The sequence below is a fragment of the Monodon monoceros genome, unplaced genomic scaffold (assembly GCF_005190385.1).
Source record: "Monodon monoceros isolate NGI ecotype Baffin Bay Population unplaced genomic scaffold, NGI_Narwhal_1 Super_Scaffold_21, whole genome shotgun sequence".
In the NCBI taxonomy this organism is placed as follows: domain Eukaryota; kingdom Metazoa; phylum Chordata; class Mammalia; order Artiodactyla; family Monodontidae; genus Monodon; species Monodon monoceros.
This window is the reverse complement of record NW_021703778.1, coordinates 90,201,755-90,226,240: the sequence shown is the minus strand read 5'-3', so window position 1 is coordinate 90,226,240 and position 24,486 is coordinate 90,201,755. Positions and strand designations below refer to the sequence as shown.

General features: G+C 39.5%; 1 protein-coding gene across 2 annotated transcripts in view; it reads left to right on the top strand.

The window, feature by feature from the left end:
* Positions 1-24,486, top strand: part of MGA (MAX dimerization protein MGA) — a 156,414-nt gene that overhangs the window by 33,006 nt on the left and 98,922 nt on the right. The gene's annotated exons all lie outside the window — the stretch shown is intronic.

Below are 24,486 nucleotides of genomic sequence, written 5' to 3'. Positions count from 1 at the left end.
GTGTAGAGACCATAGAGTTTAGGAAATCATAGGCATATGGTTGGTAACTTAGGGCATGGGAGTGGAAGAGATTGTTCAGGAAGTGTGTTTAGCTGAATAGAGAAAAGGAGAGGGGGAGCTCTGCAGAGGATCAACACGTAGGTAGTTTGCAAAAGATGAGAGTTAAGTAAATAAAGGAGACTAAGAAGGAAGTCAGTGGTAGGAGAATGAGAGAGGGACGTAGTAGAGCCCAGGGGTGAAGCCAGGTTTTAGGAAGGGTAAAATGGTCAGTGGTGTCAAATACCTTAGGACAAAGGCCAAAAACTTAAGGATAAGAACTGAAGAGTGGTAATTGAGTTTGGCCACTAGGAATTCATTGGTGACCTTTAACAAGGAACGTTTTAGTGGAGAGATGAAAGTGCGGTACAAGTGCCTACACTTGTTGTAGACCTTCAGAGTTTATCAGGGAGAGGAGGGAGGGAGAGTGGATCACAGCTTCTGGGACAGGTAGGGTTGAGGAATTTTTTTTTAGGAAGGGAAGAGTTGAACATATTTATAGAATGAGGAGAGGTAGTTAGAGGAAAGGCAGATATGTGGGTGAGAAAAAGGAGTTAATTGAAGGTTCTGTTGGGGGTTCTAGGCTTAAGAGTTTCAGTGTGGATTAGTTTTAGAAAGGAGAGATACCTTTTCCTTTAAGATGGATAGGAAGGAGGTAAGAATGGTTGAGGACAAAGGAATAGGAGAGGAGAAAATTTGGAGGTGATGGGGCCTGATTGCTACGTTTTAGCTTTGGGATTTATGATCAGTGAACTACCTAGGCTTTAGTTGTGTCACTGTAAAAGAACATTAATGCTTGCCTTGCCTGTTTTCATAGACTTGGTGTGAGTTATAAATGAAACAAGTATATGTTAAAATGCTTTAGAAACTTAAAATGCTATGAAATCTGTATCCTATTAGTAGTCGTGTTGGAGAAAGCCATTTGCTTTGTATAGTTTACTATGTTAAAATGCTCCAGATAGCAAGAAGGTGCAGAGGATTCTGGTGTGTTTGGACCATAATGTTTGGTCTCTGAGTCTTCATCTTTTATCTGGAAAGGTTTCTTTACAAGTCAGGAATGCGTTTTAGATAAGTACTGCTGCTGACATTAGCACCTGAAATCATTTAAAACGTCGATGGTGGGAATAATTAAGGGAAAATGTGTGGGAAGAAATCTGCTTAGAAACAAAGTGAAGTGAATCTTCTGTGGTTTAAATTTGTCATGAGGTGGCACTAATTCTACATTCTCATGTGTGTCTTCTGCTAGTTCACTTCTCATAACTTTTGATAAACTAAACTTCAGGTTTGTTTGTGAACTTTTAATCATTTGGTGCCGCAGACTGATTTATGCTTAGCTCTTTTCCTTTATATGTGTTCTCATGACACACAGGTCTAGTTTTTATCACATATGGTACTTAGTAAAAAATACAAAAAAGGTTTGTATTGTGCTTTTCTTTGCACTCTAGGTTCCTTTAGAATTTTCATTGCTGTGCCCTTGCTTATCATTAGTCCTGGTTTTCTGTTAATGGTTTTTGGTGCTGAGGATGACTGGAGAAAATCATGTAATTGAACTGATTGTTCCATTACTGATATGTGCTGCTTAGCCTAATTTGGTTTGTGATGTTATAGTTAATTACTATGAATGTTTCATGGGCTGTTGACTCATGCTCATTCTCCAGATAGAAAAATGCATGATGTTGTTTCATTTTGTACCCTTATTCATTTATTCAAATATATTTGAGTGTCTACTGTGTGCTGCCCAATGTGTAAATGAGTAGAAAAGTTCAAGAGGGAGACAGTAACAGTGTCAAATACAGTACATTGGTATAAAAAAATAAAGACAGGAAAAGTGTTCATTTGATTTGGCGATTAAGAAGTCATGGTGACCTTAAAAGCAGTTTCAGTAGGAGGTTAAGGGTAGAATCCCCCTCACAGTAGGTGGAAGAGTAAATGGCAGGTGATAAAGGAGGAGGGGAAGAAGACGATAGAGAGAGGAGAAGGGGAAGGAGCAAGGGGATGAGAGGAGAAATAGAGAGAGGAGAAGTGAGGGGGGAAAGAGGGAGAAGGAAGAGAGGGAGAGTTGGGGGAAAAGAGGAATGGGAGAGGCAAGGGGGAGAGGGAAGGAGAGAGAGAGAAAAAGACAATAACTTCTTTTTGAGAAGGTGTGCTGAGAAGAGGAAGAGACTGGATGGGAGCCAGGAAGGGCTTTCTTTTTAGGATAAGACCTGACCTTGTGTCTGTGGTGAGGGGAAAGGTGCCATTGGGGAAGGAGAGGTTGAAGATTTAAAATATAGTATGGCTGGTAGGGCAGGGTGTTGAAGGAAATATGAAGGGCATGGGAGTCACAATGTGGATCAAGGGTACAGGTAGATGGGCTGGCTTTGAACAGGAGGGACACCTCATTTCCTATGACTGAAATAAAGATAGGTAAGGAGAAGTATGAATATATAAATAAGGCTACAGGTAGGGATATGGGGTGGAGGGAGGGCATGCCTGATAACTTATGTATCTCTATAAGATCAGATTTCAATCTCTCTAGTTGAGAGTGAAGGGTCTGGGCAGGGAGTGACTGGTGGGCTTGAGTTGAGAAAATGAAAGAGTTGTTGAGGGGCATGGAAGAGGGAGTGTATGAAATTTATTTTAAAGGAGTAAGGTTGGAGACTTTATAGTGGTATCAGTATATCTAGTGTGGTTTTTCTTTAGAGTAGCTCAGTTTTCTAGAAACAGTGTTGACCTGGAGCTGTGGTGTTGTGGTCAGGTTCAGAGAAAGGGGTACAAATCTGAAGTTGCTGCTAAGAGATTTAGACGTCCAGCCATAGGATCTGGGTTGGGAGGATTCAGGATTTGAGGGACAAGAGGTTTCTGTAAAGTCACAGAGTAAGTAAAGTCAGACTAAGATTTTGGTGAGCTACTGGAGTAATCAAGGGAGAACAGTTTTAAATGATGGCAAGATTCAGAGTAAAGAGAATAGATGCCTAAAATGGAGTTGAGCTAAGAATCTTTGGAACTAAAGAGGCCTATGAATTCTAATGTACAGTAATTGGAGAGGTAATCTTCATGGACATTGAAATCTCCCAGGATTGTAATAGAAGATTTAGTAGAGAAGAATACTCTGAACTGGGCTCCCCTGGTCTTCAGTGAAGGAGGAAGGTATGACTAAGGGATCAGAAGATGATAGTGATAAGGAGAAGATATATCTTGAAGGTGGGGCCATAAAGGAGGATGATCATGATCTGGAAGCTACTGTAGAAAGGCAAGTGAATGGCAACCACTTCTGGCTCTGTGGGGGGTATGGATTACAGTAAAAAGAGAACTGTAGAAAATCTTTAGGGGAAAGCCAGATTTAAGTCAGGGTAAGCAAGTAGAAGGATGCATTAATTTTTCTGTTATAAAATGTGCTAGAATTTTGGTAAAAAAAGAGAAATGTGAACTGCAGATTTTTGGGGAGCTTCTATACGAATTAAAAGACTTGGTTGCAAGTGATAGAAAACCCAACCCAAATTGGAGAAAACCCAACCCAAATTAGCTTAAAAAGAGAATAATTTGTCATGTTATTGAAAAGTCCAGGGAAAGCACTGGCTTCAGGCATGGCTTTTGTAGTTTATATGATGTCACTGGAACCTATTCTGCTTCCTTCTCTGAACTCAGATCTGCTCTCCACTGTGTGTTGATTTGACATTTAGGTTTCATAGGGCAGCAGGGTGGCTTAAATAACTCCATTTGCTGCCCTTCCAGTTCAAGTACAGTAGGAAGAACTTCTCTTCATCTAAAGTCCTGAGCTTGATTGTCATTGACCAGAAGAGCCGTGTGTCCATCTTTGATTCAGTTATAGCCAGGGGAATGTAATGTCTTGATTTACTTGTGTCTAGGTCAGTAGTAGTTATGGGTTAGGATCAGTATCTCTCTCACTGCTTTGGACCTCTTTATGTACAGTGGAATAACCTTATATCTCTGAATTTTCCTTTGTGTCTAGATTGCTTCTGTCTTAGAACAATCTGGATATCTGAGGCTTTGTTCGTTTAGTATTTCTACAATAAATTCCATGAGTACTGAGTTTTGTAAAAGGCACAGTTCCAGGTATTTTTGGCAATTCTAAGTTGAATAAACCTAGTCTTTGCTTTCAAGGAGGTGACTGCTTATAGAAGGGTTATTAGTGTATGTTAGGCTTCTTTCTATCACAAGTAATGAAGAGATATTTGGGTTTCTTTAAGAACTGGATGTTCATTGCACAGGTCCACGTGGTAAAAGGGAGCCTGGAATCCCACAGTAATCCAGGAAGGGCAGTGTCGATCCAGGTCTCAGGGAGACTGGGATATAGCTAGGGAACTGGAAGGATCCACTGAAGCTGTAGAGTAGGTTTTCTTATAGCCTTTTCAGCATGAGAATCTGTCATCATTCTCCCCCTGCATTAGGGTTTCTTTTTTTTTTTTTCGATTAAAAAAATACTTTTTAAATTGAGGTATAGTTGATGTACAATATTATGTAAGTTTCAGGCGTACAAAATAGTGATTCATAATGTTTAAAGGTTATATCCCATTTATAGTTATTATAAAATGTTGGCTATATTCCTTGTGCTGTACAATATATCCTTGTAGCTTAGTTATTTTATACATAGTATTTTGTACCTCTTAATCCTCTACCCCTATTTTACCCCTCCCTGTTTCCCTCTCCACACTGGTAAGCACTAGTTTGTGCACTATATCTATGAGTCTGTTTCTTTTTTGTTATATTCACTAGTTTTATTTTTTAGATTCCACATATAAGTGAGATCATACAGTATTTGGCTTTCTTTGTCTGACTTACTTCACTTAGCATAATCCCCTCCAAGTCCATCAATATTGTTGCAGATGGTAAAGTTTCATTCTTTTCTATGGCTGAGTAGTATTTTTTTTTTTAAAAATTATTTATTTGGTTGCGCTGGGTCTTAGTTGCAGCAGGCAGAATCCTTAGTTGTGGCACCAGGCTCCTTAGTTGTGGCATGCATGTGGGATCTAGTTCCCTGACCAGGGATCAAACCTGGGCCCCCTGCATTGGGAGCATGGAGTCTTATCACACTGTGCCATCAGGGAAGTCCCTGTGGCTGAGTAGTATTTTATATATATATATGTATATATATACACACATACATATATACACACACACATATATATGTGTGTGTGTGTATATATATATATATATATAGCCTTTTCAGCGTGTGTGAGTATGTGTATATGTATATATATACACACACATGCACACACCACATCTTCTTTACCCACTCATTCCATATTTTGGCAATTGTAAATAATGCTGCTGTGAACATGGGGGTGCATGTATCTTTTTGAATTAGTGTTTTTGGTTTTTTTTGGATATATACCTGGGAGTGGAATTGCTTGTTCATATGGTAGTTCTTTTTTAGTTTTATGACAAACTGCCATACTGTTTCCCTTTATGGGTCATATCATTTGTGAATATTTCCTCCCATTCAATAGGTTGTCTTTTGTTTTGTTAATCGTTTCCTTTGCTGTGCAAACACTTTTAAGTTTCATTAGGTCCCATTTGTTTATTTTTTCTCTTGTTTCCTTTGCTTTAGGAGACAGATCCAAAAAAATATTGCAGTGATTTATGTCAGAGTGTTCCACCTATGTTTTCTTCTAGGAGTTTTATGGTTTCTGGTCTTATATTTAGGTCTTTAGTCCATTTTGATTTTATTTTTCTATATGGTGTTAGAAAATGTTCTGGGACTTCCCTGGTGGCACAGTGGTTAAGAATCTGCCTCAGGACTTCCCTGGTGGCACAGTGGTTATGAATCCGCCTGCCAATGCACGGGACACGGGTTTGATCCCTGGTCTGGGAAGATCCCACATGCCGCAGAGCAAATAAGCCTATGCGCTACAACTACTGAGCCTGCACTCTAGAGCCCACAAGCCACAACTACTGAAGCCCGCACGCCTAGAGCCCGTGCTCCACAACAAGAGAAGCCACTGCAGTGAGAAGCCTGTGCACTGCAACGAAGAGTAGCCCCTGCTTGCTGCAACTAGAGGAAGCCCACGAGCAGCAACGAAGACTCAATGCAGCCAAAAAAAATAAAGAAAATGTTCTAATTTCATTCTTTTACATGTAGCTGTCCAGTTTTCTCCCCCTGCACTGGGGTTTCTTAATGCCTTTTTTTGGTCTCTGGGCATACCATTCCTATCATACAATTGCTGATTTCACCCTCCTCTTTGTATATGTTTTTCCTTACCTTACGGTTTCATCTCATGTATGGTCTCTGCTATCTTACGGCTTCTCCAGCAATGTTTTAGTTTCTGTTCTGGCTTCCCAACTACATAAATATCTCCTACCACTTTCCATTTAGTTGAGAGTGAGAATGCATTTGTACATCTGAGAGAGAGAATCTGTCTTGTTATTTCTGTTGACCTTAGCTCTTTAGCAAGCTCTTCCTTGTAGGCTGATGACAAGACAGTAGGACTGGTGACCTTTGGGTCAGGTGCATCCACTCTATCTAAGTAGCTAGGCCCAAGGGCCAGGGTCATGTGTTACTTACATGGAGATTAGGGTCATGTGTTACTTACACGGAGATTAAGGAGCTGTGAAGTGGTTAGAGGCCACCTCACAGCTCCTTAATATGCATGGGGCTGTTGGTAGAGCTTTTACCTTAAGGGGGAATTCTGTTGAATTTGTCCAGCATGGTGAGAACTAGATTTCTATGCACCAAAAGAGAATGGCAAACCAAATTCTTTGGCATTTAGAAGAAGGAGGCCAATGTTTACACAGCAAGGGCATCAAGACAGGCTCCATGAAAGCATTAGACTTTTAAGAAAGAAGAGGTTTTCAGGAGGGAATTAGGGAGAATGATGTTGATGAATTTATGGACTGCAACAGCAGGAAGGAGATGCTAAGGCAGTGGCAGTTGTAAATGCAAAAGGTTCAGGTTTAAAAAAAAAAAAGCGTGGGGCATATTTAGTCCAGCACACAGCAGAAGTGAAAAAGCCAAATTCAGAATATTGAGGTCTTTTTATTCTAAGTTAAAGAATATAGATACAACTTGGTGCTCATTGTTTAATTGTCTTGAAGTTCTCACTGATCTTAAAATCACTATGGTAATTTACAGATGAGTGAAGTTTAGTGCAGAGAAGTGAAATTATTTTTTTCTTGTAGTTGAGAAAGGATTACACATCATTTGCATCTTAATTTTGTGACATTAGTGCTCTTGTTCAGCATTTATTTGTAAGACTTTACTCTGTGATTTAAAAAAAAGTTTTTAGATATAATTCACATACCATAAAATTCACCCAATTAAAGTATACAGTTCACTGTTTTTTTTGTGTAGTCACAGTTGTGCACCCATCACCACAGTCAATCTTAGAACATTTTCATCACCCTAACAAGAAACCTTGTACCTATTAGCAGACACTCCCCATTTCCCCCCAGCTTCCTCAGCGTAGACAACCAATCTACTTTGTATATCTGTGGATTCATGCAATATGAGGTCCTTTATGACTGACTTCTTCCGCTTATCATGTTTTCAGGGTTCATGCATGATGTAGCATGTATTGATACTTCATTCCTTTTTGTGGTTGATGGATGTTTGGATTGTTTCCCCTTTTTGGCTACTGTGAATAATGCTGGTATGAACATTCATGTACTTTTTTTTTTTTTTTTGGTGAACATATTTTTTTCATTTTTCTTAGGTATATTTACATAGTAGTGGAATTACTGGGTCATAGGTTAACTCTGTTTAATCTTTTGAGAAACTGCCAAACTGTTTTCCAAAGCACCTGTACCATTTTACATTCCCACCAGCAGAGTATGAGCGTTTGTTTCTTCACATCCTTGCCAACATTTGTTATTATCTGTCTTTTTTGATTATATTCAACTTAGTGTGAATGAAGTGGCATCTCATTGTGGTTTTGATTTGCATTTTCCGAATCACTAATGACTGAGCATCTTTCCGTGTCCTTTTATTGGCCATTTATATATCTTCTTTGCTGAAATGTCTAGTCAAGTCCTTTGCCCATTTTTTGAGTTGGCATGTTTGTTTTTTTGTTGTTGAGCTGTAAGAGTTCTTTATATATTCTGGATCTATCTGTCTATCTATCATGACTTGTATCAGATATATGACTTGCAGATATCTTCTCCCATTCTGTAGGTTGTCTTTTCACTGTCTTATTAAGAGGCTCTGTTGATGTACAAAAGTTTCACATTTTAATGGAGTCCAGTTTATCTGTTTTTCTTTTGTTGCCTGTGCTTTTGGGTGTCATTGCCAAAATCCAAGGTTGTGAAGATTTTCCCACATGTTTTCTTCTAAAAGTTTTATGATTTTAGTGCTTACATTTATTTTTAATTTTTTAATTTTTTGTGGTACGCGGGCCTCTCACTGTTGTGGCCTCTCCCGTTGTGGAGCACAGGCTCCGGACGCGCAGGCTCAGCGGCCATGGCTCACGGAGCCTAGCCACTCCGCGGCATGTGGGATCTTCCTGGACCGGGGCATGAACTCATGTCCCCTGCATCGGCAGGCGGACTCTCAACCACTGCGCCACCAGGGAAGCCCCTAGTGCTTACATTTAGATCATTGATCTATTTTGAGTTACTTTTGCATATGGTGTGAGGTAGGGGGTCCAACTTCATTCTTTTGCATGTGTAGATCTAGTTGTACCAGTGCCATTTGTTGGTCTTCTGTAGTATTAATAAAGTGTTTCTTCATTCTTTGTGTAATAGGACATTTCTTCATAATTTATAAATTGGTCAAAGCTCCCATTTAAAATATTATCCTATAAAGTGAATATAAAACTTATCATTATTGGAATATTAGAGTTGAAAGGTCCCATAGGGATTTTCTTCAGTCCCCCTCTTTTTATAAATGTGGAAGCAAAGACCTGGGGAAGCTAATTGATGTCCAAGGTTGTATAGCTAATCAGTTAGAGCTAATGCTTTAACATAGAGGTTGGCAAACTTTTTCTGTAAGGACCAGATAGTAAATATTTTAGGCTTTGTGGGCCAAGGGGCAAAATAAGATATTATGTAGGTACTTAAATAACAGGAAAAAAAAACAATAATAATTATCTATTTTTTGGTAATACCTATCTACTGAGGAGAAGAATGGATTTCTTTTTTTGGAGGACAGCATTTTGTTTAGTTGAGATTAGTATTCAAAGTTAGTGTTCCTTAGCATCAAAATTGATTGCAAATGTTCATCTGTTATTGATAATATGTTTGAGGTTTTGTGTGTTTCATATTTGAAAATACATAGAAAGTTACTGCCAAATACTGATATCATTCCACAAGTGTATGTTTCTAATTGAGCTTGTTCATTACTTGGAAGGCACTTACAGAATTCTGTTAGATTTTTCTCCGGATACTTGCCATTTAATATTAATTACAGATTAATTACTTCTGATTTAAAGCTACGTGGAAGCTCCTCAACTGCACAGGTAAATGGATTTCGTAATAGGGAAATATCCTTTCATTTGTATCAAAGTCTGAAAAACTCTACTGGAACAGTAGTTTGAACTCAGAAAATATATGTACTACAGATTTGTATAAGAACAGACATCTTTTCTTTTCCACTTTCTTTCTTTCAGTGTTATTGAGATATAATTGGCATACGGCACTGTATGAGTTTTAAGATGAGAGTATAATGACTTGACTTACATATATGCGAAGTGATTATCACAAGTTTAGTTAACATTCATCATCTCATATAGATACCAAAAAAATTAAATAGTTTTTTTTCCCTTGTGGTAAGAACTTTTAGGATTTATTCTCTTAGCAACTTTAAATATACCATACACCACAACTAGAGAGAACCCTGCACACTGCAACAAAGAGCCCGCACACTGCAGTGAAAGAACCCCCATGCTGCAACAAAGATCCTGTGTGCTGCAACTAAGACCCGATGCAGCCAAATAAATAAATATTAAAAAATATATATATATATACCATACAACAGTGTTAACTATAGTCATCATGTTGTGCATTACATTCCCAGTATTTATTTATTTTATAACTGGAAGTTTGTACCTTTTGACCATCTTCCTCCAATCCTCCCTCCCATCCTACCCCCTGGCCCCCTGCCTCTGGTAACCACATATCTGATCTTTTTCTATGAGGGTTTTTTTCCCTTCAAGATTCCACATATAAGTGAGATCATACAGAATTTGTCTTTCTGTATGACTTATTTCATGTACCATAATGTCCTCAAGATCCATCCATGGCAGGATTTCCTTCTTTTTTAAGGCCGAATAGTATTCCACTGTGTGTGTATGTATATGTATCTCACATTTTCTTTATCCATTCATCTGTTGATGGACAGTTAGATTGTTTCCATGATGTCTTGGCTATTATAAGTAATGACATGGTGGGTGGTGGTGGTGGTGATGGTGGTGGTGCAGATATCTTTTCAACATAATGATTTCATTTTCTTCAGATACATGCCCAGAAGTGGAATTGCTGGATCATGTGGTAGTTCTGTTTTTAATTATTTGAAGAACCTGCATACTGATTCCATAGTGGCTGTGCCAATTTACAATCCCACCTATTGGTGCACAAGTTTTCCTTTTTCTCCACATCTTTGCCAGCATTTATTATCTCCTGTCTTTTTTTAAAATAAATTTATTTATTTACTTAATTATATTTTTTATTTTTGGCTGTGTTGGGTCTTCGTTGCTGTGCACGGGCTTTCTCTAGTTGCGGTGAGCGGGGGCTGCTCTTTATTGTGGTGTGTGGGTTTCTCATTGCGGTGGCTTCTCTTGTTGAGGAGCACGGGCTCTAGGTGCACTGGCTTCAGTAGTTGTTGCTTGCGGGCTCTAGAGCACAGGCTCAGTAGTTGTGGCGCACGGGCTTAGTTGCTCCGTGGCATGTGGGATCTTCCCAGACCAGGGCTCGAACCCGTGTCCCCTGTGTTGGCAGGCGGATTCTTAACCACTGTGCCACCAGGGAAGTCCATCTCTTGTCTTTTTGATGTTAGATGATAGCCGTTCTAACAGGTATGAGGTGTTATCTCTGGGAGTGGACACGTTGCATATTCTTTTAACTCTTGATGGCATGGGATATGTATGCAGCGTGACATTATTTGTGATTCAAACTGTGTTAGTTTTTTTTGTTTTGTTTTGTTTTGTTTTTTTGCGTTACGCAGGCCTCTCACTGCCGTGGCCTCACCCTCCGCGGAGCATAGGCTCTGGACGCGCAGGCCCAGCGGCCACGGCTCACGGGCCCAGCCGCTCCGCAGCACGTGGGATCCTCCCGGACCGGGGCACGAACCCGCGTCCCCTGCATCGGCAGGCGGACTCCCAACCACTGTGCCACCAGGGAAGCCCTAAACTGTGTTAGTTTTTATTGAGACGACTTCGTTGCAGTATAAGTTTTGCATGTAATCACTGTTTGCCTCTTGATTTTAGGTTGAATTCATTGAGAAACATTATCAGGTCTGTAGGAAAAGCTAATTTACAAAGCTATTCGTTTTTCAATAATAGTTGTTTAGGGCAGTTCTTCTTATACAGAAAAATTTCAGCTCAAAAAAATTGCAATAAAACTTTACCACTGTTAAGCCTGGTAACTTCTTAGTGGTAGGGCAAATCAGGATATTCACTTCTATTTCTGACAAAAATTCGTGAAATCAAGGATGGTTAAGTACATGAGAGGGAAGTTAGCCACTGACACTGCTAGTTAAATAAAATATGATAGATTCAGTTATTTTCTGCAAAGTATCTTCCGATGAATAATGCAGTGAGTAACTGTAGGTTTTAAACTTCCTAAATCTTCATAAACTTTGTAAATTTGTCCAATTAAGCCCTTTCCTGCCCACATGTATTTTTACCACCATCACTTGTAATGGATCCTAGCAGATACCACTTCAGGCTGCACTGAATTAGTGTTTTCCCAGTTTCTTTGAAAATATTCTTGCCTATTGTGTCATGCAGATTATTCATACACGCTAATTATTATGATTCATCAAGAGCCAAGGAAAACACTCAAAATCATTTGCTTTGATATTGTATGTTTTTTTTTGTTCTTGTTGTATGTGTTTTTAAATTGATAAATAAAATAGCTTTTTTTTTATTTTTTATTTTTTTTTTTTGCGGTACGTGGGCCTCTCACTGCCGCAGCCTCTCCCGCTGCGGAGCACAGGCTCCGGACACGCAGGCTCATCGGCCATGGCTCACGGGCCCAGCCGCTCCGCGGCATGTGGGATCCTCCTGGACCGGGACACGAACCCATGTCCCCTGCATCGGCAGGCGGACTCTCAACCACTGCGCCACCAGGGAAGCCCCATAAAATAGCTTTTTATTGATATTGCTACCAGTGTCTTCAGCTCCTTGCCAAAAGGCTTATATTCTCAAATAAGTTTATTTTCTCTAGACACATTTCTTTGGCTGCTATAGTTAAGCTTGATTTAATTAACTCACCATTGATAAAAGGCTTTCCTTGCTTGGCTAACAAATGAGCCACTCAGCAGCTTACTTTGGTTGCATCCTCATTTTTTTTTTTTAAACATCTTTATTGGGGTATAATTGCTTTACAATGGTGTGTTAATTTTTGCTTTATAACAAAGTGAATCAGTTATACATATACATATGTTCCCATATCTCTTCCCTCTTGCGTCTCCCCTTCATTTTTTTTTTATGAAGAAATTCAGCTGTGAAGGGATCTTCTCTTTAAGTTTTCTAATTTTTCTGATTGTGTTTTTCCATGAGTTGGAAATACTGTGATGAGTGCTTAGTCTGGTAATGTTGATGTATATTGTATTCTTTCAGCACAGCTGTAGTGTCATTGCATAATAAACCTAATGCTTTGTCGATCTAATTTGATAACAAGATTATCTACACTCCATTATATCTTAAGAGTATGATATTTGAAGCTCACTTTTATTTTCTTGTTTTGACTTAAAGGATATGCACTAGTAATATAAAATACAATGTATAGGGATAACTTAATGCTTGAAAAGCTGTCATTACAATTGCATTACTGTAATTTGTAGTGCTCTGAGCAGCATTGCAAAACCATTAGAGTGCCATATGTGGTCTCTTATAAATACTGAAATCTGTCATTTTAAAAGCAGCTGTAGACAATGTGTAAATAAATAAGTTTTAATAAAGTTTTATTTATGGACACTTAAAATTGAATTGTATATAACCTTCACATCATGAAACATTCCTCTTTTGATTTTTTTTTCCAACCATTTAAAAGTATAAAAACCATTCTTAGCTCATGGGCTGTACAAAAACAGGCAGAGGGCCCTAGTTGGCCTGTGGGCTGTAATAGTTTGCCAACTTCTCCCTTAACCCGAAAGAGTAAGTCTACTGGGAGGAAAATCGTGCTTGATGGAGGCAGGTCTGTGAGGGAAATCATTCTGGATGGTGTTTTGACAACTCTTAAATCATACTACTGGTTAATGTCAGGATTAATACCATCGTAGAAAAAGAGAAAAAGTAAAAAAAGAGATCGGGAGTTTATGTAGTTTGGTTTTTATTTATTTAAGGAAAGATTTGTACAATTTTGTGTGTGTGTGTGTACTACCTGAAGAGCTCTTAGACTTCGGAGTTTCTAACCTAGATCTTTTATGTGAAAAATATATATGAATATGAACTTTCTTTCCCCTTAAGAAAAGTGTGTTTATTAAGACTTATGACCTAGGGGACTTCCTTGGTGGCGCAGTGGATAAGACTCTGTGCTCCCAGTACAGGGGCTCTGGGTTCAATCTCTGGTCAGGGAATTAGATCCCACATGCATGCAGCAACTAAGTGTTCACATGTCACAACTAAGGAGCCCGCCTGCCACAGCTAAGACCTGGTGCAACTAACTAACTAAATATTTTTTTAAAAACAGACTTATGACCTAGAAAGCAGTAAATCTAGAATAATTTATTAAAAATGGCAGGTACTGCTCTTACTTTAATTTGAAATTTTAATCTTGGCTGACTTTGTATAGGATAGGAAATAATAACAGAAAGTTTTTTACTTTTGTAATTTTTTGTTTCTACACGTCTCAACAAATTACTAGGTTTGAGGAAGCTTTGACAGAGTGCTGTGAAATTATCAGTAGGTGGAGTTTATCCTCAGACGATTCAGGAAAGCTAGGTATACTCTTACTATAAATATGGTATAAAAATCCTTTAAGGGGGCTTCCCTGGTGGCGCAGTGGTTGGGAGTCCGCCTGCCGATGCAGTGGACACGGGTTCGTGCCCCGGTCCGGGAGGATCCCACATCCTCTCATCCCACAGTGAGAGGCCCCCGTACTGCAAACAAAAACAAAAACAAACAAACAAAAAATCTTTTATTAGAGTTGAGTGAAAACCACATAATCCTTTGTTCCTTCTTTTTGTGCATATATGTGTGGTTGTTTATTCTTTATTGTTAATTTTTAAAAATGGATTTTTAAAATAATTTTTTATTTTTTTTGCGGTACGCGGGCCTCTCATTGTTGTGGCCTCTCCCGTTGCGAGCACAGGCTCCGGACGCGCAGGCTCAGCGACCATGCCTCACGGGCCCAGCCGCTCTGCGGCATGTGGGATCTTCCCGGACAGGGGCATGAACCCGTGTCCCCTGAATTGGCAGGTGGACTCTCAACCACTGCGCCACCAGGGAAGCCCAAAATAATTTTTTAAATCGAAGTATAGCTCATGTACAATATTATATAAGTTATGGGTGTACAGTATAGGGACTAACATTTTTTTTTTTTTTTTTGCGGTACGCGGGCCTCTCACTGTTGTGGCCTCTCCCGTTGCGGAGCACAGGCTCCAGACGCACAGGCTCAGCGGCTATGGCTCACGGGCCCAGCCGCTCCGCAGCATGTGGGATCTTCCCAGACTGGGGCACGAACCCATGTCCCCTGCATCGGCAGGCAGACTCTCAACCACTGCGCCTCCAGGGAAGCTCTGTTCACTTGGTTTTTAGATTCCTCATATAAGTGAAGTTACTCTGTTCTCTCAAAGCTTACTCAGTAGCATAGTGATTAAAAGTGTGAACTTTGAGTTCAAATTTAGACTCCTTACAATATGACCTAGAGCAAATTTTTTAACCTCTCCATACCTCAGTTTCATCTTTGAAATGAGGTTGATAAGTAGTTCCTGCTTCATTGGTTATTCGGATTAAATGAGTTAATATATGTAAAATGCTCAGTAAATGTTAGCTTTTATTATTTGTGCAGGAGGTAGACATTATATGATCACAAATAAGTAATTATACATTTTGATAAGTGTCATGAAGTAACAGAACAGGGTATTTTGAGAGAATTTAGAGTAGGGAGTAGGGATAGCATTGAGGTAGTGGCAATTACACAGACTTGAAGGAGGAATAGATGTTAACTAAGTGAAGATTTGTGGGGACTGGAAGCATTTCAGGCAAAAAGAAAAGGTAGTACAAAGACCCTGAGGTAGGAAAGGGTTTGGAGCATTTGACAAACAGAAGGTCATTGTGTCTGGAGTATGATATGTTGTGGGGAGAATGACATGAATGCAGAGATCTGTAGGCCATATTAAGGAGTTTGGATTTTGTTCTGAATGAAATGAGAAGCTAATGGAAGGTTATAAATGGCAGAGCTGGCATGAACTCATTTATGTTTAGAAAGTGTCACTTGCTGCTGTGTGGAAAATGGACTAGAGAAGAGCTAGAATGAGTGCCTAGAGATAGAGTCTATTGAAAAAAAGAAAAAAAAAGTCTATTGTAGTAGCTCAGGTAAGAGCTGTTGGTATTTAGGACTAGGGTGGCAGTAGTGGAGGTGGAATGAAACGTATGGGTTTAAAGTGTTTTAAATTGAGTGCTTCTAAGTGCCAGGTACTATAATAGAAGCTGAGGGTACAACATAGAGGTTAAAAAAGAAACAATTCCGAATTTATAGTCTAGTTTGTGGGGGTGGTGGGATAAGGGGGAGAAATAAGGCAATGAAAGAATTACACAAGTATAAATATTAGAACTGTGATAATTTCTAGTAAGGACAAATATGTGGTGCTTTGAGATCACATCATGGTCAGAAAGTCAGGGATGTTGAAACAACAGGAAAATTTGGTGATTGGCTAGACATTTGGGCAGGTAAGGAAGCGGAAAGTGTCAAGAATTACTTGGGTTTCTGATGTGAGCAAGTATGTAGGTGGATATGGAGAGAAGTCTGGTTGGCTTCTAGTCTTGCATCTTCCACATGGTCTTAACCAGTGCCAGAAATAATTTTCTTAAAACATGTGAGTTTGAGTATTTTATATATCATCTTCTTTTTTTTTTTTTTGGCCGAGCTGAATGGCATGTGGGATTTTAGTTCCCCGACCAGGGATCGAACCCGCGCCCCCTGCATTGGAAGCGCGGAGTCTTAACCACTGGACTGCCAGGGAAGTCCCTCATGTATCTTCTTATAATCCCTTGAATGATCTTTTCTTCTTATAAGATGAATTTCCACCTCTTGCTTGCTAAGTACTATAAAATATGGCTCCCTTTGTCATTTCTAGTCCTATAGTTATGCTTCTCCACAGATATGGACATTTTTAATAGTAGCCATATTACAGTACTTGTGCTCCCTGAATGTGTTCCCTCTCTTGTTTCTCTGTCTTCACATAGGCTGCTTTCTGTCTGAAATGCTATTCTTCTGCACCCACTCTGCTCCTGCTCTTTCATACCTTGCTAATTTCTACTCATTCTTCACTTTCTCTGGGAATTCTTCTCTGACTTCCTCAGTCTGATTTAGCTGCCCTTTGTTTGTGCTTCCATTGCACCCTGGACAGAGAGCCATAAAAATAGCGTTCTTTATTTTTTGCTGTCATCATTGCTTATTGGTTATGTGATAATTGGTTGCCTGATAATTGATTGCAGGCTCTTGAGAGCAGAAATCGTATCTTATTTTTGTGTTCCATAATCTGTATGTGGTAAATGCACAACAAATGTTTGAAGAAATTAATGAATACTCTGTTCTTTTATATCATGTGCCTTTGCACAGCTGTTTTCTGATTAGAAAACCTTTCCCACCTTTGCTTTGTCAACTTCTAGACATCCTTTATTTAACATTAAGCCTTTATTGATACTTCAGTGACAGTTCCTCTTTACGCTGTGCTTCTCTAGTTTTTCTTTTGTACACCTCTCATAAATGTTTGACAGTATAGAGTAGGGATCTAAATGTTTGAAAGAGTGAATGTATATATATATCATGAGCATCATGGAGTTATAGATTGGGTAAATATCTCCCAAGCGTCCAATCCCATTTCGTAGGGTAGGTTACTTCTTCATGGTACTAATTTTACCTATTGCATTGATCTTTACTTCAGTATTTTATAAAGGCAGCCCTATCTCCAAATTGTGGATAATTTATTGTAGTTATCTGTTTACTGATTATATAGCTACTGCCTGCAGTGTCCTTCTTTTCTCTCTCATTAATTTTATTTCTTCTTCAGGACCCAGCTCAAAAGTCCCCTCTTCTTTGTAATCTTTTAGATTCCCTAGGCTGTGCGCATTCCTATGATGTTCCTAGAAGGCTTTTTCCAAACTGCCAACAATAGTTTTGCAATGTTATTATCCTGTCTCTTCATCTAGAACTCAAGGGGACTTATTTTTATTCATTTCTTTATCCCTGGTTCAGTGCCTTACACGTAGTTGGTGCTTAACACATATTTACTTAACTGATTGTATCCTTATTTAGAGAATGTTGGGTGGAACTAATCCTGGGATGAAAAATATCGGCTCTGTGTAATCACTGCAGTTTATAATCTATATATAGATAATTTGGATAATGCACTATATTCAACTTGCTTGAATAATCTTTATATTCTGTATTTCAATACACCTTTTTCCTTTCCTTTAACAGGTATTGCCTGCCCTCCAGTGGTTAGATCATAGCTAACATTTTTAGTAAAGGTAAAGCTTATAAAATCCTTTTTCAGTGTTTATTTTTAAGTCATTTAAAATCCTCTTAGGTTTACTTCTCAGATAAAACAAGTTTTTATACACCCCTGTTTTTCCTTTGTCTGATATGCCTGAAGCCCAGCTTGACCTGCCTCTTCCTTTGCCACCATGAGCCACCATGTGTCCCACAGTTTTTAAGTATGTATTGATCGAATGGGTGGTTCACCCAGTCTGACCTTGTTTCTTGGTTTTACTGCGTTGTTCTCATATAGTTCTATTGAGGGTCTAGGATCTTGCCATAGCTATCATCTTGTTTTCAGTGACACTCCTTGCCCCCCACCAACACACACACTCAGAGTAGCTTGCTAATCACGTGGCTGTCCTTTAGTCTGGATTGGGGTATCTCCTGGCTAACATCCTCTTCTCTTCTACTGTTACTGACGAAGAGAGGCTGACTATTGACTCCTTGGCAAAGTGATTTATTACCCCATCCCAGGCCTCTTGTATGTTGTTTTTTCTCAGAAGACCAGATCTTAGCTATCCAGGGAGCCTACTCCGTGGCTAGCAGTCATTTCTAAGCATCTGCTGCAGATTTTCAGTGGCATATCACGAAATAAGGACAGTGGAGTACATTTTTCATCTATCTAAATGTATTAAAAATAAACGACTATTATTCATTATGAGATATGTTCTTCTTGATTTTTGGTCTTAAAATACCCATTATTTTGGGAATTCCCTGGCGGTACAGTGGTTAGGTCTCTGTGCTTCCACTGTAGGGGGCCTGGGTTCGATCCCTGGTTGGGGAACTAAGATATCCCGCAAGCTGTGTGGAGCAGCCCCCCAAAAAATAATTTTTAAAAACCCCATTATTTTAAGAATGACTGGTAATAGTAGGTGGTATACTTTGTAAGTTAAAAATTTGGTCACCTTGTGATGGTCATTTAAATCTTTTGGGGGGAAATTTTACTGGTTTATGATGTCCCAGTAGTCTAGGAACCACTACGTTGATCACCATAGCTCATTTCCATGAGGCAGTGGTGCCCTTCATGTAAAGTAAGCATGCCTTCTTTCATACACATTTGCAGACAGTTTTTCAGTGTATTTTTCTGCCATAGGCTTCTTGATTTTTGCTTGATTCCAGCCTTGCAGTTTACTTGCTGTCTCCCAGTCCTCTTCTTTGGCCAGTAGTTCTAGTTTCTGTTTTTATATGTTTTCATGTGTGTTTTAAATCCCTGCACAGCTCTAGGCTTAGTTAGATAAACTTCTTCCTGTTCTTCCTTTTATGCTTTCCTAGATAAGATGTTTCTTCTATGGGCTCAATACTACATTGAAAATGTATACGTTTACTTTTAGATTTATTCTTTTTTGTTTTGTAATCCTTCTGAAACTAGCTTTCTGAACTTCATTTTAACTGATTTCTGACATTTTCCCCTTTAGATCTTACTAAAACAAATTCACTGTTACTAAAGTACCTTTTCACCTTGAAGATATTTACTAATTTTTTTTTTTTTTGTAGATCGAGTATATGCAGATGGCAATCTCTGTTACAACTTGTTGCTTTTGTTAGCAGATGGTAAATTATGGGATCATAGAATTTCTCCCAGTGCAAAGAATCTGCTTGCCTTTTTTGATTTCCTGGGTAATATTGTCAAAAGTCACTCATGCAAAAGGCAGTCAATACGTAGTTAGAGTTTCCTAGAAAAATATTCTTATCTCTTGAAGCATCTGCCCTGTCAATAATATTTATCCATTCCTCTAAGGAGAAATAATTTGAGGTAAGAGTCAATGGTACAAGTTTTTTCTAACTACAACTGTATACCTTTGGAAAATGTTGGCCACAGCAGGATGCTTGTTTGCTAATATTAATGTGAGTATGGTTAAATGTATTATGACCCTGTTTTCCAAATCCCAAATTGTTGGACATTAAGTCAATATTTGATATTCGGACTTGCCTGGAAAACTGGGACCTATGGTTTCATATTCGTTAATTCAACAGATACTATGTGTCTGCTCTGTTCCACGCACTGTGCTAGGCACTAGAATAGAGTAGAGCAAACAGTCTAGTGGGCAAGACATTCATTAATGCATAGTTTTAAAAATAATTACAGTTGTGGTAGGTGCTATAAGAAATACAGGGTACTATGAGAGCATATAACAGGGAGACATCTGTCATTGGGGGTTAAGGAAAGTTTCTTGAAGAACTGACATTTAAGCTTAAGCATGAAGAGTAAATAAGTTAGGTTTGAGGCATCTGGGAAGACCTTAGTCAAAGGGAAAAGAATATGATTGTGCAGGTTTAAGATATGGGGCAGCAAGAGGGAATGGTGTTTCTTCATGAACGTTGATAACATTCCACCACATTTCTATTCTCTTTTCCATCCTTTTGTTAACAGATATTTTCTAAAACATGCTTTTAATCACATTACTATACTGATTAAGAAACTTTTAAAGCTATTCATTGGATAGATTAATTGCTCCTTCAGGGCAGGACTCTTGCCATTTTTAATACCTTAGTCCAAGTTTCAGATATCAGAGCCAGTTATACCTTGTCCCTCTGCATGAGTTGGTTTTAGTTGCAGTAATAAATAGTAGGCAAAGAAGGAGTTATATATAAGCTGTTATGATTCCCTCTTTTCCCTCTGCCTAGCATACAAGTTTTTAGTGAAACCTGACTAGTGACAGGTTTTTTTTTTGTTACAAAAAACAAGCCTCTTTTGTAACCTAGTCTGTATGTAGCTCTTATTCTAAGAATGGTCTTTATTGTATTGAATTAAGATATTGTAAACAAGACAACAACCCAGGAGTTATATGAGGGGTGGTGATGGTCTCATCTGAAGAGTGGGATCATTTTCTCTTTTAGTCATTTGAGGAAGGTATGTCGTCAGTAGAAATTGGAATTGGGAAGGTGGGATCTGGATAGATTAGATAAGGAATATTGTCTGTCTTGCTGGTGGATTCTGTTAAGTTGTGCCAACTCTTTGGGGTTCTAGTGTAGACCTCTGAACAGTGCATGAGGTGCCTGTCTTTCCTCAGCATATACAAGGCACTCAGATATTTGTCGAATAGGAAAAATGTGCATGTAAATGGATAGGGCTTATGTGTTTATAGAGCAATCTTGATTCAAAACTGTGTTCTTTCTAGCCATATTGTTTATATTCCATGCATTCTCTATCCCCACCCCCCTAATATTTAGTGAAATCTCTTTGAAGGTCCAACCAAAGAAGTCCAAGGGAAAGATTTTAAAAAATTAATTTATTTATTTTTAGCTGCATTGGGTCTTCGTTGCTGTGCGTGGGCTTTCTCTAGTTACGACGAGCGGGGTCTCCTCTTTGTTGTGGTGCTCGGGCTTCTCGTTGCGGTGGCCTCTCTTGTGGAGCACAGGCTTTAGGCACGCGGGCTTCAGTAGTTGTGGCACACGGGCTCAGTAGTTGTGGCTTGCAGGCTGTAGAGTGCAGGCTCAGTAGTTGTGGCGCATGGGCTTAGTTGCTCTGTGACATGTGGGATCTTCCCGGACCAGGGCTTGAACCCATGTCCCCTGCATTGGCAGGTGGGTTCTTAACCACTGTGCCACCAGGGAAGTCCTGGGAAAGATGAAAAATTTTTTTTTTCAATTTATTTGTTTTGGCTGCGCCGGGTCTTAGTTGTGGCACGCAGGAACTTTTAGTTGCAGCATGCGGACTCTTAAGTTGTGGCATTCATGCGGGATCTAGTTCCCCCACCCGGGATTGAATCCGGGCCCCCTGCATTGGGGGCACGGAGTCTTACCCACTGGACCACTAGGGAATGTCCCAGGGAAAGATTTTTGTATCAGGCTGGATGAACAAGGTGAGCTTTGATAACTGAAATGAGAGAATTCCAATTGAAAGGAGCAGGCTCTCCTGGCACCTGAAGCTTGGTCCATATGATTCAACCACAGGCACCGGAAGTCGCATGGAAACCCCTAGAACATTCCAGGACTGGGTGGTGACACAGTCACCTAGGGCTCTTCAACTAGACCACTGAGGTTTACCTGTGAAACTCATGAGCGTCAATTCTTGTAGTTAGCTTGGAATTTTAAAAACTTGGGTTATATACAGATGCCTTTTTTTTTTTTTTTTTTTTTTTTTTGCGGTACGCGGACCTCTCACTGTTGTGGCCTCTCCCGTTGCGGAGCACAGGCTCCGGACGCGCAGGCCCAGCGGCCATGGCTCACGGGCTCAGCCGCTTTGCGGCATGTGGGATCCTCCCGGACCGCGGCACGAACCCGCGTCCCCTGCCTCGGCAGGCGGACTCTCAACCAACTGCGCCACCAGGGAAGCCCCAGATGCCTTTTAAAGGAAGAAGTTCTAGGTACTTCCCTGGCGGTCCCGTGGTTAAGACTTCGCCTTCCAATGCAGGGGGTGCGGGTTTGATCCCTGGTCAGGGAGCTAAGATCCCACATGCCTCGCGGCCAAAAAATCAAAACATAAAACAGAAGCAATATAGTAACAAATTCAATAAAAGACTTTTGAAATGGTCCACATCAAAAAAATCTTAAAAAAAATATAAAGGAAGAAGTTCTTATATATCCAAAGAGTACACCCAAGGATCCCAGTCTGAGAAACACTGCATTAAACCCTGAATGCAAACACAGAGGTTGCTTGAAAAAGCAAACAAAAAAAGTGGTTACTTTGGTACTAGCATAATGTTAAATCAAAAATAGGCCACTGAAATGGTGTGGCGATATTATTATTTTTAGATTATATATATAAAAACAACATTTATAAGTTCTCAGGTTCTTGATAGTACATCTCTAGATCTGTATAGGTAAGGTAAATCCCACTTTGAAAAAATACGGGTAGTTTACCTCTCCCACCAGGAGGAGATCCAGTGCTAAATCTTGAAAAAAAATTTTTTTAAGTGTCTGGCATTTCATAATGTTTGCCTAGTGTTGGGAGAGAGTAGCAAAAGAAAAACTCCATTCTTCCACACCCCCAATTCTCCAATTAGGGATATCATTTGTGTTAACGTGTTCTTCTTGGGATGCAACTCTGACTAGCCATGGTTGTTAACCAGTCATCATTCATTTACACCTTAGGATCAGATGCATTAATAACAAGTCAACACAAATTTTATTTCTGCTTCAGAAAATGGAAATTTTATATGAGGAAACCTTAGACCTTTGACAGGAAGGCACTCTTGGATGAGGTGGGAGATTCTGAAAAGGCAGCTTCCAGGAAAGAGGTGCTTGGGATCAGGGAAGAAGAGGAAGGTGTGAAAGAAACTGTTACTTTTCACTTTTGCCTAGTATCTTGGATATTATTCGTTTGTTGCACTGGTAATGCTGTGGTTGACAGTGCCTGAATGGGGGTTTCAGAGCAAGTTCAGAAGTCTGTCAACTTTAGCCTGCATATTTTCCATTCCATATTAATTCCAGCACAATTTCTCCCCATGGTGTGGCATATTCTCTCAGGAAGAGCAGAAGGCAGAGAAAGAAGAGCCTTCCTAATATGCCTGGAGTCCAGCTCAGATAAGTCTTGTTGGATAAGCCTCTTCTTTTTGGCTTTCTTGTAACCTCCTCATTCTCCTTCGCAGTTTTTTTTTTTTTAACATCTTTATTGGAGTATAATTGCTTTACAATGGTGTGTTAGTTTCTGCTGTATAACAAAGTGAATCAGCTATACATACACATATATCCCCATATCTCCTCCCTCTTGCGTCTCCCTCCCACCCTCCCTATCCCACCCCTCTAGGTGGTCACAAAGCACTGAGCTGATCTCCCTGTGCTATGTGGCTGCTTCTCACTAGCTATCTATTTTACATTTGGTAGTGTATATTATGTCCATGCCACTCTCTCACTTCGTCCCAGCTTACCCTTCCCCCTCCCCGTGTCCTCAAGTCCATTCTCTACATCTGCGTCTTTATTCCTGTCCTGCCCCTAGGTTCTTCAGTACCTTTTTTTTTTTTAATTCCATATATATGTGCTAGCATACGGTATTTGTTTTTCTCTTTCTGACTTCACTCTGTATGACAGTCTCTAGGTCCATCCACCTCACTACAAATAACTCAGTTTCGTTTCGTTTTATGGCTGAGTAATACTCCATTGTATATATGTGCTACATCTTCTTTATCCATTCATCTGTCGATGGACACTTAGGTTGCTTCCATGTCCTGGCTATTGTACATAGAGCTGCAATGAACATTGTCCTTCACAGTGTTTTATGTCAAGTCACCTAGCAGGTAGTAGGTTCTCAGTACTTGCCAGTTCTTCTAAGAGAGTGAAAGGAAAGTTTGGAAACATGGACCACAATTTCTGCTCTTTTACTACCAATTTCTGTTTTGCCTCTTTTCTACAACTTTAAACAACTCTCCCTTTTTACTGGCGTGTTCGCAGAGAAGAAAGAATGGCTGGTAAGGGGTGGGTAAGAAGAAAGATAATTTTTGATGTTTGACAACCGCCTGACACATCATAGATAACTTTTTGTTTGCACCTCATAGCTTAAATATCTTGAACAAACAAAAATTGAAAACGCAGGATCAGGGCATTAATGCTCAGGGTAACGCTCTATTGTGCAAAATTCTCATTTCCACGTTTTACTGTTTTATCAGGACATCTTTCATCTTTGTATCAGGCAAGCTAGTAGCAACTCTTCTTCCCTTCCCACTCGGCATTGAGGCTTTCGGACTCCTCCCTACTTTACTAGTGTTCTTCGGT